This window comes from Astatotilapia calliptera, chromosome 17 (assembly GCF_964374335.1).
Source record: "Astatotilapia calliptera chromosome 17, fAstCal68.1, whole genome shotgun sequence".
Lineage (NCBI taxonomy): Eukaryota > Metazoa > Chordata > Actinopteri > Cichliformes > Cichlidae > Astatotilapia > Astatotilapia calliptera.
Window position 1 is genome coordinate 28206782 of NC_137438.1, and position 20254 is coordinate 28227035.

General features: G+C 40.3%; 1 long non-coding RNA gene across 1 annotated transcript in view; it reads left to right on the forward strand.

The window, feature by feature from the left end:
• The first annotated feature begins 2495 nt into the window (after nucleotides 1–2495).
• LOC145421505 (uncharacterized) overlaps nucleotides 2496–20254 on the forward strand; it is a 42681-nt gene continuing 24922 nt past the window's right edge. The window contains exon 1 of the long non-coding RNA XR_013902884.1: nucleotides 2496–2578. This is a non-coding gene — a long non-coding RNA (uncharacterized LOC145421505). The remainder of the gene's footprint in view (nucleotides 2579–20254) is intronic.

Genomic DNA, 20254 nt, shown 5'->3' on the forward strand with positions numbered 1-20254 from the left:
ATAAAAGTAATCGAACTTCCTTGACACCACTTTAACAGCGAAAACCAAAGTTTCTCACTTAAGGCACAGCACATCTTTTATTCCCTTTTCAATCTTTTCATCAAAGGATCTACAGCACCAAGTGCCATTTCCAAGGTGAAACAGAAAGTGGACACAAAAGACGAATATCTCACATTCTCGCCTCTGCCTTCATTTTCAACGACTAAAGCCGATCTCGTCAAACAATATGCAATTACCAGCATTTAAACAGCTAAACTTGCTAAAGTGATTAGCCGGTGTTTACCATAAGCAACATTTTGTACACAAGATAACGGCTCTCATTTGCATATGCTAATGCTCGGTAATTAGCTATGCTCCTGCGGGTAATTCCTATTCAGCCCCAACCTACAGGCAGTTTCCTTTCTTTCTTTCCTTCTTCTTTTTTGTTTTTTAAACAGCAAAATAATGAATTAATTCAATCAATCATGTAAAGGCTAATATATGCATAACAAATGGCAAGGGGACGGTTTTAATGTCAGAAATCAAAAGGCAAAGATCCAAGGATACTCTGAATGAAAGAGAGCGCTGCTGCTCAGGTAGACTTAATTGTATTTCTCTGACAAACAATAACACAAACACCTTGTTTGCCACATTTTGGGATGGTAATTGTAATGCTTAGTGTTCAGCTGGGGACAACAATATAGGCAATTTATCCAAAAACCATCTTTGTAATCGCCTGCCCACACAAACCTGTTGATCGTGTTCTTCCAATACAAGAACAACAAAATGGCTTTTGTGTGCTTTTTGAATTAAGGTAAACCTCTTTCGCCCGCCAGCCAGACATGACTTAGAAGTAGTGACGAGAGAGAGAGAGAGCGGGAGGGAGAGACGTTGATGTAATTTAGGTTTAATGTGTGTTTGCACTCCTAATCTTCTCTCTTTTCCGCTCTTGAAAGGCATGATAAACTCTGAGACTGTTAGCTGTGAGGCAGGCACCTATGCTCATCGTTCTTGTCCCATTACCTCAGACTGGGCTGGGGCATTATCACACCCAGTTCCATATTCATTCCCATCAAAGATGAGGCCAGAGAGAGGGCAGGATATATTTTACCTTCACAAACAAATGCCTAAAGTATTATGAGAACTGAAAGGATGATAGCTTCAGGATAGCTGTGTTTGTGCAAGGACTAAATTTAGAGCTTTCTCTAGTGAAAAAGGGGGGGAGGGGGCATTAATGTCAGCTGTCTGTCATAAAACCAATAATGTAGTGATTTACAGCGGCTCTTATCTGGAGCTAGAGACTGGAAATTCAAAAACCCCAGGGGCATCGCAGTTCATGAACAGGCATCGCTGGAGTACAAGGCATGGCCTGCAATGTTAATACACACTTGTAGTTTTGTTTCGGGGATTTTTTTTTTTTTTACTTACTTAAAAGTAAAGGTCAAATGTTGTGGCAGCCCAACAGCACAAATTCACCACAAAAAATGACAGCGTCTGGGTTTGCCAAAACTGATCACAGCTGAGCTTGTTTCATTTGATGTCCCTATGAAAGCCATGTTTATTCTTATTGCATGCCCACTCACTTGAATTCTAGAGCAGGGATGGCAAACTACAGCCCACTTATGTGGACCGGACAAGTGAAACCTCTTTCTGTCAGTGTACAGAAATGGAAGTAATTTAATCAAGTGACCAAATTTAATCAATGCGATATCTTAACATAAGACAAAGAAGCACAGTTTCAATGGTATGTCTCAGTTCTTCCGCATGATAAACACGTTCCTGTAGTAAATTAAGAAATGTCACGACTTTTTGGACTGTAAGAAGCAAATGTGTAAAACTACAGAAATCTGTAACTTGATTATGTTGGTGTAGTACAAATGGCCACACAAAGTCATCGCTGGGCCGATTCTGGCCCCCGGGCCTTGTGTTTGTGCCAAATATCACTTCTGCAAATGGTTAAATGACAGAAAAGACAAATATTTAGTCATAAGCTGTTTTTTTTCCACAGCTATCCCACCATCTGATTGATGTTGTTATCTTCTCACTATTTTGTTGTGATTTTTATTTCTTGGCACTGTCGCAGATGTCAAGCAACTACCCCACTTTTAACATCAACTCTCAGCTCAACAAAAATACCCTTCAGTCATGAGTGACATTTTTCTGCCAACTACTGTCAGCTATTTAGTTGCCATTATGCTCTTACTCCATTAATAGCTGTTGTGGTGAAATGTGTTTATGCATAACTGTGTTCAACACCATCCTATTACAGGTCCTCAAACACATATCCTGGATTCAGCTTCTTGTCTTTTGTGGCCTATGGCTTCAGGATAATACACCTGAAAAATGTGGCTAATTGACACACAAAACTTCGGTCATTGTGGCCCATCGGTAGCTAAATCCTTTCTTAGGCAACAGAATAGTTAAACAGGAAATGACTGAAATAGCCCTAGCAAGACTAAAAGATGAATATTTTTTGTGTTAACTTTTACATTCATTCTCACCTCTCATCCTATGATAGCTGTGCGAGGCTCCAACCCCCATGTGACCCTGAACGGGACCAGCGGAAGAAGAAGGGAAAAATGGATGGATTTACAGTCCTGTAAGTCTTTGTGCTAGCCATTAGGGAACTCTCCTTCTTCAGTTGACTGTGCACTAAATGAGCTTTACTCAAGCAACACAATGGGAATCATTTCAGCCATAACCTCCTAAGACCCGAACTCTTCCACGACATGCATTTTTAATTTCTCTTTGATATTTGGTCATATTGGGGCCCGATGAATGTAAAAACAAAGAATTACCAGATTTTTATTTCAACCTTATTTTTGTTTTTAAGAAAAATAAGAGCCACATATGAGGATATTCGTTTACAATTTTGATAGCACAGTAGCAGTATAATGCCCTCGTAAGTGGATATCAGGCCCATGTCAAGCAAAATTGAGTATTTTAGACTAAATAACCCAAAATGTGATGTCAACATATGTGGACGCCAGGTGGTTAAATAAAAAAGCAAAACTTTGATATCATTGTATAGTGGTTTCCTGTTAATCAGGTTTTACACAACCACCACAGGGATTCATCTGCCTCCACCCTATCCCTTGCATTCTTTTCTGTCACACCAACCCTCTTCATCACATCCATCTTTACATTTAAAGTCCCTTGTCTCACCTCCATACCTACCTTTCATTCTCTCTCGCTACCTCCTTTTTCTTTAGTTTCCTTAGCACCCTACTGGTCAACAGCACCGGCTGCAGTTGCTGTTAACCTGGACCTTGACTGATCCACTATGGAAATGTCACTCGTAGTCATGTTTGATTTAACAAAGATTTTATGCTCTTCTGATCCAGTCCATTTATTGTGGCTTGGGACTAGCAGCGGGGGTGCACTGCCTTGTGGACCCCCGCTGTGGCCGCGTTTCCAAAGAGGAGAGCATAACTGTGTATTGCTGTATTATTACAGCATTTATTTACAGAGTAAATTGGTTTGAATCTCTGTTGCACATGAATTTGTGTTTGCCATTTTAGCAAGATAATAAGAAATGTAGACCCATTACCAAATATCAGTATTCTGGGAGCTGCATCTCTCATTAATTTGCCATCAGAACCAGCAGTTTTAAACTTCACTTTCAGCAACAGAGAAATGCAGCCGACCTGCTCTGTGGGTGGAGGTTGCCTTGGAGAATCACCTGGTGTTACCAGGGAAACAGATAAGCTGGTGGAATGGCTATTTATGTAAATGCGTGATTGCCATGGGTGGAGTGTACATGTCAACGCACACCTGACAGCCGAGTCTGTTGCTATGGCGGCCAAGAATTAAAAGTGGATGAAGAAGGGGATTATTGCAGCCTCACAAAATTCAATAAAACACGATAGCAGCTGTGCTTATTTAGAGACATTCTGGACCGATTTGATTTGGCTGAAAGTATCAAGGAAATGTGCAAATGATGAATTTAATACGCGTCCCCTGTTGGTGCCTGGTACCTGGGTCTCAGTCTGTCAGCGATAATAGCCCTTGGTATTTCATCATACATTCAGACAGTGTGGCTGGTCGTGTTAGAGCACGGTGAAATTACAAGGAAGCCACCATGACAAGATAAATACCATAAATCTAATATGCTCTTTGTCAAATTCAGGGCTGAGTAATGAGTTCTGGAGGCTTTCACAGTAGACAGCAACTTCAATTTCAAATAAATGGACAGTATGTTCTCATATTAGTGTGAGAGAGCTCATATGGGAAACTGTAAGGAAAGTTGCAGGCTTGTTTCCAAGTCAATTTAAGTGTGAAGATTAGAACATGCCCGCAGACGTAAAGACATATAACTGTAGGTGGTGATACAGGAGTTTAAGCTTTATTACATCAAAAAACAAACAACTCCAAGCCGCAAACCTGCTGCGCTTACAGGTTACACTTCTTTGTGGAATATCACAGATGAACAGCATGAATCAGAGCATTTCTGCTGACAAGTGTTGCGTTGAAGCAGTTATATAATCATAGCATGTCGGCGCGCTGCATTTCTACATGCAGTCTTCCAACTAAGAGGCTCACTCAGGGGCCTGTGATGTCCCCAGCTGGCACCTGCCGCTGCAAGCGCCATCTCCGCAGTTGTAGGGCATTAGCATGGCATAAAGCTGGCACAGCACAACGAGAACTTGCACAAAACCCTCTGGGGAGAAAGGGAAGGGTGGGGTTTTTCTTCTTCTTCTTCTTCTTTGGATGTAGTAGGGAGTGTTCCTAGGCAGAGGCCATCCCCAGAGCAGTAAAAGGTACAAGAGAAAACTTGCAAGCCACCACATCAGGCACAGAGTGGGATCCGCATGGCACTTGATAACACTATACTCAGGTGGCTCACAGCAAGCAGATGCAGGCTTAAAACAATAGCCCTCAGTGGAAGGGATGTGGAGAAACAAGTGTTGGCTTGGCACTTGAACATATGTGGAGGGTGCGATCCTAGAAAGCGAGTGTGTGTGGTGGACTGAGGTGTGAGGAGGCATGCATATATGCACATATGGTGCAGTGCTGAACATGTTGGTGACTGTGGATGCAAGCTGGAGGGCAGGAAGAGGCCGCAGAAGAACAATGTCATTGTGCTTTTCTAATGTGTACGCATGAGTGCCACGAACTATACTTGTGTATGCTTGGCTTGCCAGTGTACCGAAAGCACTGCGAGGTTCAGGGAAAGATGCAGCCATCGTGCTCTAGTAACAAGATTCTCGCACCCTCTGGTGCGTGATGTCACTTCAGTGGAGGGCTTCCTCTAACAAGGTGCTAAAGGAGAAGACAGCAGAGCAGAGCATGCACTGCTTATCATCTGCATGAGTGTGTGTATCCGTGCATTGGTGTGTGTGTGTGTGTGTGTGTGTGTGTGTGTGTGTGTGTGTGTGTGTGTGTGTGTGTGTGTGTGTGTGTGTGTGTGTGTGTGTGTGTGTGTGTGTGTGTGTGAAGGGGGGGGTGGCCTTTTTTGTGCTCCAACTTCCTCCAGCTTCCTCTCAGTCCTCCTTCCTTTTCAGTTTGCATTTCAGGATTCAACATGGAGCAGTTACCACTTTCTAATCAAAGACAGGTTAATTTGTGTTCTCAAGCCTGGATGCCTGTACAGGTGCAGCCATGTAGATTGTTGAGGGTATATTGTGTTAAATTATACACACGGTGCATAATTAAACCTGTCTTGGAAAATGCCATGGAAACCCACACTGTGTATTTAAACTAAGCAGCTTTTACCTTTCAAAGTATTTGGGGGAAAAAGCTGGCTCTTAACTGAAGTAAAAAGGTGGGCGTAGTAATAAAGTACATTTGAGTGCTGAATTTGAGTTACTTGTCCTTTTCACTCCATATTACTTTATGTATATAAATATATATATGTAGCAATGCATAGTAGTGGCAACATCACTGCCTTTGGAATAATGGGTTGATGATTGAATCCCAGTCACAGCATGCATCTAGTAAGGGTCTCCCTTAGACTAAAGTCTGATTAGAATATTAGCAAGAGACATATAAGTAAAGCCATACTGGCCTAAATATTGCCTGGTTTAGCAAGGTCCACATCCAAGGCATGCTGATGTAACGTGAACTATTGGAACAATAGAACCCATGTAGGCACATGGAGAACATGCAAACTCCTTTTCTGCTGTATATCATGCTTAGCTGTCAATTTTGACAAGTGGTCTTCAAAAGGCATCAAAGCAGAACTTTGCACCAGCGCAGGTACACGCATCAGCGGAAAATATGTAATTCTAAATATAGATATACTGCATACAGATTTAAATCCATTTTTTAAACTGTTAATTCTAGACAGCAACATCAAACCTAAAAGTATTTTAACTCATTGACATCTTTTGTGCAAAAACCATTTTTTGTACAAAAAATACAATCTTTTTCGAATCTGTGAAAATTGTACAAAGACAAAACATCAAATATTAAAACTGAGGCAACGAGATATATATGTGCTCATTTTGAATTTTGTGCCAGTAAGAGGAAAGTTTGGAGGTGTTTACTGCTGTGTTTCATCATCTCTTCTGTTATTGTAATAGCACTGCGCTTGGAAACTGCAGAGACCAATTGCTTTGGTTTAAAAGGAAAAAATACTTTCTATTGTTGCTTGATACAGGAACGCTGAAAATCAACTCCTCCAGTCTTTGTGAAAACATCTATCCTTATTAAGTTTTTTTTTTTACACATAAAAGCTGTCAGCATCAGTCTCCTCAGCAAAAGTAAAATCAATACAAGGATGATGATTTTTATTTTGATTCACCAACCAACTAGAGCTCATTCCAAATAACGTTCTATGGAAAAGAACATTTTTTTCCAGTAGAAAATCTCCTTTTCTTCTCAAGTGTTTGTGCTTGCTGCAGCATTTATTAAAAAAAAAAACAGTCAGTCAGTCACTTAAAATCAGTCTAGTGGTAAGATGGAGTCATCTGCCAACTAGGGGTATAGCAGGAATGTGGACACACAAAAGTAAATACTTAAAAAGGAAACGTTGTGCTGGGGGAAGAAAAGCAAACAACAAAACTGTCTCCTTTTGAGTGCAAGTACAGGACAACATGAGTCACATTTACAGAAAAGGGCTGCTGCTGAAACACCGCTAGGAAATAACATGTCCAAAGGAATATGTCCTGGCACACACATAAGCGCATAACACTTACATGCAGAATAAAAACACAAAGATGTTTGACAGGAGGTCTGAATGATGTTTGGAGAGTCTAAATAGCAGTGCAATCTGATAAATATTATCTGGATTATTATTGCTTCTCTGAGCCTCAGAGGAATCTTTGCCCTATTGGATACATGATTAATCTGTGAGCAAATTATTGCTCGCCGTCCTTGGAGGCCTCTTTTTAAATTGCACTGCAGTCTCCCAAAACCTGGAGTCAGAGAATGATTTGTATGAATAAGTCTTCCTTTTTCACCATTTCTTTTCACAGTCTTTTATTCACTCACCCACTGAGGACCTTCGGTGTATTCAAACTAAGCGGAACCCACACCTGTCGCAGTCATACTGCGCTGATGGATTATATAATGTCCAAACAACCCGTCAGCATGTGCATTAGTGTCACGCTTACGCGGTGATAGACTACTGTACTGAACGTCCAAGTGGATCTGTGCGTCTGCGTGGATCAGCGCTAAATTGTTTAGTGAAGACCCTGGAGTTCCCTTCTCTTTGAATTCACATCCAAATGATGCAGAGTGGGTGGGAATGGCAATGACAGCGTGGCTTTTTCAATCACTTGGACCTGGTACTTTGGAAGTACTGTGTTGGCCAGGCAGCTGGGCAAAATAGAAAGTAGTATGCCATCTAGCACTGAGCTTTTTCTTCCTTTAAACTTTAGAGCAGTTAAGATTTTAATGAAAGCAATTTTCTGACACGTTATATATCTACAAGACTCCGAGATGGTGTTCATAATGCACATATGCTCACAATTTCTGGTTTACATTCCAAAATAGTAGGCAGTGATATTGCAGACTAACTCGAGTTGCCGTCACAGCTTGTACATAAAAAAAGGAAGGTTCCTTCGGTTGCCTGCAAAGTGAAGGCAACATTCATTGCTTTTAAAGGACAACAGGGGGAGACTCCTCTGGTTGCAAAAAGAAGTCCTTCGTATAGATATCCGAAAGAAAACGACCCGTATTTCTCACTCCATTTATAACCGCAGTAAACACTTTTCAGATTAGTTCATGATCCCACTCTCTAGTTTAAAGTTGCTGAAGCCCCAAGAAACCAGCTGCGTTGATTAACCTTAGCTTGGCACATCTGGATTAAAAACTATTTCCGAGTCCCCGGTTATCAATAAATATTTGGCCTATGGGCCACATTTGATCTTGACTGAATATAAATCTGATTTCCTCAAATAAAATAGTCACCTACAGATACCTCTTATATTGGCAGTTGCTATTTATTGTTTTGGGCCACCTTCAGCTTCTTAGACCTAACTGAGGCATAAATGACATAAAGGGAGATAAGAGCAGGACATTCTACCCACACATTTGACAAGGCAACATTTTTCTTTGTTTCAAAGTTTCTATTGATATCACAGTAGGGTTATAGTGTTTTAGTTTGTGAGCCGGAATGCTGAACGTCCTGGGCTGAGAGAGGCAGTTTTAATCTGCACTGTTATTTGATGGTATAAGAAACCAGAGCTCTTGGAGAAAACCCACACAGGCACAGGCAGGGGATTGGTTTTGAAACAAAACCCAACCGTAGGTAGGAAAACTTTTCATAGTAGCGTTTATGAACGAGGTGATGATTAGCTCTTCAGGGAGAATTGCTGTTGCTGCTCAGACCCCTCGAGAGCTTTCTCGAACAGCAAAGCCTTTTCTGTTAGGTTATTTGCTACAACATATTTAATACAACAGAGTATTTACATCTAAAAGGTCTTCAAATTGGCCTTATAGTTTCATCAAAAACATGCCCACAGCAGCATTCACACCAACGCAGCCCTTTGAAGTTGTTTTGACACTATGCTGTTGTTGGCCTGTTAACGGCCTTTCGTGGTGAAGGGCATCCCGAGGGCTCAGTTTACCGACTGACTACATGAGTTAAAATGTCAGCAGCATACTGTGCGGCTGTGATAAACCTTCTCTTTGTTAGGGATACTAAGACATGCAAAAATGTTGGTTTGACAAATTTTGCCGATTGCCCCTACTTTTTCTGAATTGCAGGCACAAACGAAATTCTTTGCTCTGTTCTTGTGATCGCATTTGAATATAATGCACAAAAGCAAGCCTCGGACAGCTCAACAGGTTTAATTAAATTACGCAAATCCCCATTTCTGTGTCCACTCACAGCAACTTCATCACTATCTGGGACCTACAATGGAATGGACCCGCTGTTGTAATAGGAGCTTACAAGGAAAGAAAAAAATACTCTGGGGTGGTGAAATGTTAAGAAGCTGGATTACGCTAAAACCTGAAAAGGAATTACATGTAAATCTATATATTCTGGACAATGTCTACCTAATTAAACTTAAATTCTGGCTCTCCAGAGTGTCTTCCGCGAAGCAGTAATTCTTCAAGAAGGTTGTTATTGCACAGTATTTTTAAGGATTATTCTACGGCTTAACCTGCTTCTCCACTCCCTCCTTTGTGTATTCAAAACTGTAAATTCACTTTATTTCAGAATAATGAGCAAGTAAAAGAGACTGACTTGCAAAAAAAAGCTTTTTTAAATTAATAAATCCACTTCTGTGAGCAGCAGTTAAGTGTGAATTAAATTAAATATGATGAAAGATAAAGCTTAAGACAAGCTGAGGAGCCCTACGGCCAAATGTGACTACTACTTGCCTGGTGGGGACATTAACCACGGAGTCGATCCCAGGGCTAAGTGCAATGCCTGTTAGTTTATTAACTTTATTGGTGTTCGATTGAGGAAGAGAAAAGTTCACAGATGGCTTCTTGATGAGAATGAGAAGGCAAACAAAACCTCCCACAAGTATCGTACATGTGATTCACATAGCCACTTTTCCTGAGCCGGTTTAATTACAACGTTTTATTGATAAAGAATAGCAACATCCATGACAGCATTAAGAAAGGACAATGATTTCAGGAGAATCTTTTTTTTCCCCCCCTGTAAATATGCAAATATCAATGTGCTTCAACACAGTAGTTCACAAATGACTGAATAGATTTGTCTAGGGAACAAATTAAAGCAGTAAACTGTGGCCATATTACATGTTTATATCACAGGCTTTACCCTCTCCACGATTTTTCTGCACACTGTTGACCACATAAATTTTTTTAGCTTACTGTGTTTAGGCTGGGCTGCTGGAAAAGTAGGTGGGAAACGTGTGAGCGATGCAGCCCAGAGTTTAGAAGAAATGACATGCCAGATTGTGGATGAGCCCCTGTCCAGATACTGGTGTGTTCTTTCTCTCAGATCACCCTTTTTATATATTAGTATTTTAAAAAGCCCAATAAATTCAAAAGTACCTAGATTAGTATTGAGAAACTTGACCAAATGAATGCTTTAAAAACTAATTTGTTCCAATCCATATTGAACAGCTGTAAGATGGTTGCTCAGAGGCTTAAGAACACCAGCAACTGCAGGAATCAGGATTTGCACATTGATTCTCTATAAGAGTTGCACGGTTCACAGTTAATACACGTACACAGTGGCAGGAAGCCCCTCTCCCTATACAGACAATAAAAGCTGTTTAGGTTCTTTTGTGTGTCAAACCACATTAAAAAAAATATGCACTTTGTAAAAACACCTTTAGTTTAATAAAAGGAACAGCAAAATGAGATGTGCAAAATGTAATCCTTCCATAAGATTACACAAGAATGCGGCATGATACTCCAAAACAATGTAACACCATAATGCACCTATAAGAAGCTACATGGGGCACAGTTAATACCCAGAGACGCACAGTGGCAGGCTGTCCTCTAATCCTCTGCAGGGAGCCTGAAAAGATGCAGATCGGGGAAAATCAAAACCCAGGAAGACGTCAGTAATAGTCTTTTGTTCCATTTCAGTTTAAATTAGATTTAATGATTTTTAAATGTCTTAGCTTAACACAGCGAGAGAGAATCACAGCACATCTCACCAGTAACAAACCTTCTACGACAAGTAAACAAGAAACTACACAGACATTTACACTTGAATGACGAGTTAAGTTGGTAACCTCGTGCAGGTTATGCCTTTGTTGCACGGATGGATGTGCGTGCTGTACTTGTGGCCTTGCCCTGGGTTCAAAAGTTTTGCATCTCCCTTCCACGTCTGCGTGCTCCGACAGATGCAGCGCGCAGACCAGCTTCTGACCTCTGTGCTTTTGTATAGTTTTGTACCTTTACATCAAAAGAAGTCGGTGCCTTTGTATGTGATTTGTAGCTGCCCTCCCAATTAGAAGTTAGAAAAAGGACTGGTATCATCTTATTTTTTTCTATCGGCTACACAGAAAAATGATTTATTTAAGTGCCCCGTGATGCCCTTCAAACAAGCGTTTGTATCGCGAAGATGTTTCAGTTGAATACTACTGTGTTATTTTGATTTTTTTAAGAAGGTGGGTTTTGTGTAGTGTTATCTGTCTCTGCGCATCAACAACAGCTATCTAGGTAAGTGCTGTAACACAGTCATACACACATCCTATGTTCAAAACATCAAGCTCCCTGCAGCTTTCCTAAAATATTAATTTAATCATCTGGAGCAGCCACTTTGCTAGCTGGAAAGAAGACCTAATATCCAGGACAACTTGAACTATTCAGAAATTAATTATCCTTTGGGCTTCAATCACACAGGCTGGGCAGATACAGTCTGGCAACTTCCATTCACTGGGAAAAATGTGTATTCCCCAACTGGTTGGTGAGTGGTTGTTATGGGTTGCTAGAGGACCCCGACTTTCAATTCAATTCAGTTTTATTTTTACAAATCACAACATCAGTCGCCTCAAGCTGCTTTATTTTGTACGGTAGACCCTACAATAACACATAGAGAAAAACCCAACAATCATATTAGCCTCTATGAGCAAGCACTTTGGCGACAGTGGGAAGGAAAAACTCCCTTGTAATAGGAAGAAACCTCCGACAGAACCAGGTTCAGGGAGGGGCGGCCATCTGCCCCCACTGGTTGGTGAGAAAGAAGGAAGACGGGATAAAAGACATGCTGCAGAAGAGAGCAAGAGATTAATAACAAGTACGATTCAATGGAGAGAGGTCTATTAACAAATAGTGAGTGAAAAAGGTGACCGAAGAAGAAATACTCAATGCATCATGGGAATCCCCCAGAAGCCTACGCCTATTGCAGCATAACTAAGGGAGGGATTAGGGTCACCTGATCCAGGCCTAACTATATACTTTAGCAAAAAGGAAAGTTTTAAGCCTAATCTTAAAAGTAGAGAATAGTGTCTGTCTCCCAAATCCAAACTGGAAGCTCAACTTGTCTGCAGACAATCTCCCACAGCTCTCTAAGTGATAATGTAACTGTAGCAACCATCACATTTCAAAAGAGACAACTTTCACTTTGAAAATGAATTGTCACTTTTCACTGTATCACTACTCCTCGGCAAATAGTTGGTGAGTGTCCCTACAAACTAAAAACAACTGTAACAATCCGCTAACAACAGACGCCTTCACAAGGTTTTTGGTGGAGTATCAGTTACCTCTTTGTCCCCAGTTTCCACTAACAACTGGTTGGGGAATCAACATTTTTCCCAAGCTGTGGTTGCCAGGTAGTCACTGTCCGGCAATCAGTTTCACAGTCACACAGCCACCAACCTCCAGTATCCACACTTTTTTTTTTCAGTGATTTCCTAATTCGTTAGTGGTTGTTGGCTTACGCTATGTGACATTTTTCCCAAGCAACCAGGGGTTTCCAGGGAGTGATCATCTAGTCCCTTAAGCCGCATCCACACGGGAAGCGATTTGTAGCGACAGGCTTACCAGAGGTCACATAAAGAGAGTGACATTTGGTGTCTTAAAACGATTACGGGGAAATAACCGCTGACGATACAAAGTGGGCGGGACCGGAGATAAACGTTTCTCAATTTCCAGACGACTAATTGAAGCAACTACCATTGAGAGTGAAGAATATCTGTGACTGACACATGACCTGATAGAAAATGCATTAGAAGGTTACCTAGGCAACCGGAGCCTGGAATCTCTGCAAGCGACCAGCCGTCAGCTTCAAAGCGATGTGTGACGAGCAAATCTCTTTCAGTGTAGACACAGCTTTAAGAACATTAGTATTTTTATCATCTTAACTGGGCTCTGAAAGCACTCAGACACCAGAAGGTAGCATTCAGTGTTGCCTCAGCTTTCATCAGGCAGTTTTGTTATTGGTAGTTCAATTTAAAAATTCTTCATAATTGCTAGATTTTGAAAATTGATAAAAGAATTAAGGTAATAAAGGTATTATCACTAACTGCTAATTATATACTGAGATATTTTCCAAAGATAGCTCTGGCTGTATTATAATATACAACCAAAATACTCTTTATTGGAACAGTTAGGCGCTTGAAACTAGTGGAGCTGTTTGACCAAGTAGTTTGATACCAAAACACGCTTCCATTTTTTTTGCAATTCATTGTGGTTATTGGCAGTGAAACTTCAGGGGGCTTTGGTGAGTCACACGTCTGATGCCAAACAGCTCTTTCTTCTAGCTCTCACAGTCACTGAATAAGATGACAAATACATGGCAAGCTGAGGATTTATAAGTAACATGTGTTGCACAGAAAGCTGATTTGACTCCCACTCTCATCTGAATTGTCAGAAAATGAGATGATGAGGAGTGCAAAGGAGCTCAAAGGAAATAATAGCTATATATAGTTTGCACTTCACAGTTGGACTGGCAGCTGTTCGCTGCAGGTAAACCAACTTTAAATCAGACAGCAGTTTGATCTAAAGGAGTTCACTGGTGGGATAAAAGAACACAATAAAAATAAAGAGAAGCATTTGGGAGGGAAAAAAGAGAAAAGGTAGTTCAGTGGAATCCTGAACTGCAGGAAGGGAAGTGGGTTGAATCTCCTGCGATTGTGTGCCGTCGTTATCTGTGGTGTGATGTGATGATGTACAGAGTAAGTCTAATGCTCTTGAAATCATTCGGGGATAAAGCAGCTAGAATCCCCAATAAAATCTTCTCCAGGGTAGATTTCATCACCGATGGTGGCAAATTTGTGTTGATAAAACCGTAGTGAACCGCCGGGCAACAAAATGGCAACATTATGTTTTACTTCACAGGTTTAAAACACACACGTAAAATATGCTCGCAATGCAGCGAATGGAGAAAAGTGGGGCTTCTTTTTCTGTTTAAAAGAGGCGGTGCCTTTTTTAAACAAAATTAATTTTACTTCAGTATTTCGAACAGCTTTTACGTCACACCTGAGAGTTGTTGTGGAATTCATTCATCCACACATCCTGACCGGTAAACCACATCAAATACTAAAAGCATTCGCTTTATGCAGGTCAACTAATAAAACGGTGAGGTTACATCAAAAACAGGATGTGTTAGCCTGCAAAGACGGAACACTTGACTGCATGACACAGTGAAATGCTAGTATTTTTGAACTCCTAATACAAAACAGCAAACTTGTGATGAATTGCCCCACATCTCCCCAACTTATTTTATTATTGTGCATAAATGTATTTATTTTTTTCACCATCATTTTTAAGCTGTATAGTAAATGGCCCAAATGCTGAGTCACTTTACAACACCATCTGCTAATGCACATTAAAAGTCAGGTTTCTTTGTAGCTGTTACTGAAACCACTAAAAGCTAAATGCAGGTCTGTGCCTGTGATACATCTCTCAAAGCTGATTCATGCCTCATATAAAACCATGCGTGATATATAACCAGCTTATTGTTGATGTAACGTGTTGTTTTTTGTTTTTTTTCTTTACTCAATTTGCATTATGTTTTGTTTGTGGGCATTTGATCAAATGTGCTGCTTTTAACAGTTTGTTATTTTTAGTTTGTTCAGCACATTCAAAATGAAATAAAATGATGGATGCTTTAAAATGCCGTGTCTCAACTTCAATTTGGCCATTTAACACAAAGTGCCCAAATTGCAAGGGTTCTGAAGTAATTGGACACTCTTCAACTGAACGCTTCCTGGCCAGCTAATTCAGTTAATTCATGCACGAAACGATTCACGTGCAGCTCCGAGTTGATAAGAGAACATCCATTTAGTTTCATTTAGAGTTGTCCGCCTGTGCGAGGATTGAGGGGACTGTGAAAGTAAAAGCAAATCTGTCAGAGAGTGCTTTCAAGGTGAGATTTCCAAAATTCAAGCAGGTGTTCAAAGTAAAATTCACCCTAAATTAGCACAAGACTTTTGGGTGAAGAAAAAAAAATTCTGGACTACAAAGGTCAAGAGGGTTTTCTACAGAGCGACATTTTTTCTTGGAAGAAAAGAAGAATCAAGTCCAGAGCCTCACAGACTTCTGCATAAAATCGTGAAACAGAAAGTAGACTGTATTTCAGCTTTATCGGTCTCTGACATTGTTCTTCGCACAGTTCTTTTAGATTTGCAAGTATTCATTAATGCACAGCTCTCTGATGCATTCAGCCAGCTGGAGGTCTGGACCTTGCCTGAATTATTGCAACACTATGATTCTTTTCTTTTTCAGCCATTCTATTGTAGATTTGCTGCTGTGCTTGGTATAATTCTCCTGTTGCATGACCCAATTTTGGACACGCTTTAGCTGTCAGACTGTTGACTGTAGAATGCTTTGGTATGAAGAAGAGTTCTTGGTCAACTCACTGACTGCAAGGTGCCCAGATGCTGTGGCTGCAACACAATTCCAAATTAATACCCCTCCAGCACTGTGCTTGACAATTGGTATGAGTGGTTTATGCTGATATGCTGTGTTTGGTTTTCTCCAAATGTGGTGCTGAGGATTATTTCCAAACATCTCCACTTTGGTCTCATCTGTTCAAAGGACATTGTTCCTGTGGGTTAATTAGATACAACAAAACTAAGCCATGCTGCAGTGCTCTTTTTAAAGGGTAGATGCGTTCTCCTGCCAGCACTTTTAAACAAAGCATACTTTTTAAATCTTTTTTTCTAATTATACTGTCAGGAACTTTAACGTTTAACATGCTAACTGAGGTCTGCAGTCTGAGATGTAGCTCTTGGGTTTTTTGCACTTTCTCTGACCAATGAATGGTCTGAATTTGGGGAGAATTTGCTGGAATGCCCACTCCTGATAAGATTTCCAACTGCCTTGATGGTTTTCCCCTTGATGAACTTCAAATTGTTAGTTTTTTGTTATTTATACAGCACCAAATGTAACAGTGTACTTTCTGTTTCACGACTGGACTTGATTCTTCTTTTGCGTCAAGGCGCTTTCTATTGTAGGGTAAAGAACCTACACACTGCTTCTGCATTCTGGCTTTGGTTTTTCATTAATAAGTGATGGCACAATGTAATATGTCTTGTTTTGTTGTTCATCTCTGGTTTTATTTAACCCTTGTATGGTGTTCGGGTCTGTGAGACCCGTGTTCAGTTGTTTTCAAAAGAAAAATTAAACAATTAATTATTTTTTCACGTGTAAATGTGTTGTGTCTTTCCACTCACTCCACTTGATTATAACTGATTTATTTATAACATTTTATATAAAAGAAAAACGAGAAGCACATTAATTCATAAATGTGATCTAACAAAGGGAAAGGGAAAAAATTAACCATGTTTGCTGTTCATATGTCTTGTAATTGGGATGAAGTAAACATCTGTTGAGTAATTTAACATAAAATTGTTTGATAGTGTTAATTTGGAAAGCCAAAACTCTAGCGGGTCCACCAGACCCATGAACACTGGCTGAGTAACAAAAATACGAACACCACACAAGGGTTAAATCATTTAAAAAACACCTGTTGCGAACCAGATTATTTTTTTCATGTCCTTAAATGTAAAACCTTCGAAGCGACAGAGGGCGTCCTTTCTTTTGGACAGCTTTAAGGTGCAAACGAGGGGTAAGTCACCGAAAAACAGAGGAAGACGTTCACTGAAACATAAAAGGAGATTAATTAGTAGATGCAGGAGACAATAATACACAAAAAGATACAGAAACACAATGAAAGAATGCACACATCAAAAGTTTGCTGTGAAACTTTGCTTTCATATATATATATATATATATATATAAACAGCCATATGGCACGGAAATAAGATGATTAGTCCATTTCATTGTAATTCTCACTGACCCTTTATGCACAGCTTGTCCTGAAATCATGAATGCTGCCTTTAGATACCGACCACTAATTAACACTGCTACTACCTCCCAATAACTGCAGTATCCCTTTTGGCAATGTGTGTAGCACTGTGTGATGTGTTAACAAAGTGTCATTCATAACTGCCAGACAGACAGGAGAAGCCCTTACAGAGTGGATCCCATGCCTAAAATTATAAATACATCCACGAAGAGCTGTCTGAATGTGAGCTGGCCAGTGCGGTGATGGCTGCCAGCCTGAAGGGACTAAAGCAGGTGAATACCGGATACCAAACTGGACCACTGGAGGACAAGAGGGCAGGACGTGAGCGGGTGTTACTCTGAGATAAGGAAAGGCAGGGAAGCAGTGCAATATTTTTAGCGAGGGGAGGCATAAAATTAGGTGGCATGAACAGTAAATTAACAGTTCGGAAGATTAAATGAAATCAAATGAAGTTCAGATTTTAGATTCCAGCTTGTTAAAAGAGGAGTCTTAAAAGAAGCTAATGTTGTAAAGCAGTCCATCATTGGGGTGATGCATGAGCTATTTCATGTGTTTGGCATCATGTCCCCAATTCCTTACTCTCTTCCTATTTGTCTCCATTGTTGTTTTCCTTTACATGTCTCTTCTTTCTTTGCTTGCTTTCGATTCCTTTCTTCCTTCTTTCTCCTGCTTTGTGAATTATTAAGATTTATTTTCTCCTCAGACCCCTCAGAGGAAAACATGTCTTTGGTTCATAAAAAAAACATATTTCCTCTACTGTTGCTTTTTGTTCACATCAAATCATTGATTTCTTTTGTGTCTTTCCGGCACTGTTGTTGTGCGCACGCGGCGAGATCACAGGAAGAACATTATTTGCCTGATTGAGAAAGGACCTCTGTGATGCCTGCTTTTCTCTTACAAATACCTTCAAAAACAAGGCAACATTTCATGGTTTAATTGGTGTTGAGACACTTCTGATTCGGCTGCCTCAGATGCTGTGGAAGACGCCGTATAATCGACATTTCTAAGCAAACAATTTGCTGACAACAGTTCTCTGTAATCTGGCTGCTACGTCCGCTGGGCGTAGTTTCAACTATGACAGCTTTACAAACAGAGAGGAGATGAAATCAGAGGGCTTAACTTACAACTCAAACAGACAACCACTTTTCATATCGTGCACGGTCGCTTTCTTTGCTTTCCTTTTCTTCTTTAGCACGTGGCCCGGTTGCTATCTCATCAGCTCTGAGAGGCAAACCAATCAGGCACATGGGGAGACAAAGTATAAAGGACGATGAATAGTTTGTGACAAAAAAAAGACAGAGAAAGGACGTGGATGTAAAAGACAAAGACATCATACCGAGTCCACGAGTCAGCTCACAGCACAGACAGGATTCTTAATTGCCCTTAGAGCATATTTCTCATCCCAACTTGTGGTAATTGGACATGAACACCAGTGATAAATTGCCTGGGCCATCTTTGATTTGGTGGCTGCTGACTGCTATGTAGCACCTTGAAATTATAACTGGCATCCAGAGGGGAGAAATGCTGGCAGCACTTTTTATTTGTACCAGCCTCAGCTTTCAATTCCACACATATATTCGAAACCGTTTAACACTTCGGTGTATGCGCTTTCTAACAGATACAATACAGTGTTTACTCATGAATAGTAATTCACGCCTTCGGTTCTTACATGTAAAGTAAAAACTTAAACCGTGTGTCAGAAAGAGCCATATAAAATAAAAGTACCGCTGCCATGTCTAATTGAAAAACATATCTTCCAGGCTGGAGGTGTGTCTTAAAAACACAATTTGAATGTTGAGTAGGCAAACTTCTATTATTGTCGCCCTCTTTCAAAGCAGTTCGGTCACTCCGTCAGAGTTTTTAATCTCAAGAAGAAAACAGCCAAGCCGGTTTGTTCCCACCGCAGTTGTTTTTCATTCTAAAAGCCATCTGAAATTAAACTGCATATTGTTTTTCTGCTACAGCATACGTATCTGCTCTGTAAATCATATGCCCCGAGTCCAAAGTTACACACTTATATATAATAATTTTCAGGTCAATGATTACTCAGCCTCTCTTTGCATTAACTTGTGAGAATGCTTTAATACTTTTTGGGTTTTTTATAGCCAGTAAAGCAGCTATATGTAAAGCAATGACATCATCATTTTTGTTACAGCCAGATGCTCACACAACCTAAAACAGGGGTCGGCAACCTTTTTGATGATGTGCCATATAATTGCATTAGCAATAAATTTAATAACGCTCTACACACTATATAGAACAACTTTACAGAATTATATTTGTTCGCAGATGTTGGCAGCTGTCAGCGAATAGTTATCAGCTATTTTGAAACAAAAAAAATGAACTGTACAACAGAAAATGCAAATGCTATTTATGGTCTCCTCACAACAATTAAAACAAACGCTGTTGTGACAGTGATGTACAGTCTTGTTGGTATATGTATGATTTCTATACATTTTACATCAGATAAAAACTTTGGTTGTAAGATTCATATAATTATTTAATAAAAGCGAGACATTTTAAATGAGAATAAGACAGAAAAGTATTTCTTTGTGCCCCCCTTTCCCTGTTAATGCCCTACCTGGCCCCCCTGGCAAAACTTTGCTAGACCCGCCCCTGCACAGTTACCAGCTGAAAAGGATCCTGGTGTTATTTGTCTCTCAGAAACAGTTCATAACTTCCCTTCAACTAATTCATGTGACCTAAAAGGTAAACCTGTTTCTCCATCACGTGTTCAGCTCTGATGATTCAGTAAGAACATCTCCTGGTTTCATCTTCATGTTTCCCTCTCACCAGGATATCCAAACCGATATCATGACCAGCAGCTTTACAGCTGTGGCTCCAGCAAACATCAGCTGATACTAGAAATTAATATGAAATAAATTCTAACAACAGCTGATCAAGCTTAAATGTGCTGCTGTTGTTTAGAGCGACATCCGCTGGGTTCTTCTTTCTGGCGCAAAGTGGGAGATAAACAAACGAGAGAAAAGCCGATCAGCTGATCATTGATCAGTTTCAAGTAGCAACAGGAGAGGGAGGGGGAGAGAATGAGAGAAGAAGAGGCAGCTGACAGTGTAAAGACGCAGAATAACTCCAGCTTTCTGTCTTTTTCCATTCTAGCTGAAGTCCGGGACAAACTAT